This window comes from Penaeus monodon, chromosome 33 (genome assembly GCF_015228065.2).
Source record: "Penaeus monodon isolate SGIC_2016 chromosome 33, NSTDA_Pmon_1, whole genome shotgun sequence".
Lineage (NCBI taxonomy): Eukaryota > Metazoa > Arthropoda > Malacostraca > Decapoda > Penaeidae > Penaeus > Penaeus monodon.
The window spans coordinates 2,612,796-2,613,027 of NC_051418.1; positions in this window are offsets into that span (position 1 = coordinate 2,612,796).

A 232-nucleotide genomic window follows, 5' to 3' on the forward strand; every position below is an offset into this window, starting at 1 on the left:
GACCGGCCCCCTTCGTTGCCCTTATAGTTGTCGCCGCGGCCGTTCCGCCACCACGACCGCAAACAGGCCCCGCTCTCGCCCGCCCGCCAAGGCGCACGCCCGTTCGGGGGGAACGAGACAAGACCAGCCGGCGGGGGACGAGCAGGGCCCGGCAATCGGACCCCACTCGCTCGGGCGGGGACGCCCCTCGCTCGCCGGGCCCGGTCTAGGGAAGATCGAGCTGGCTGTGGGG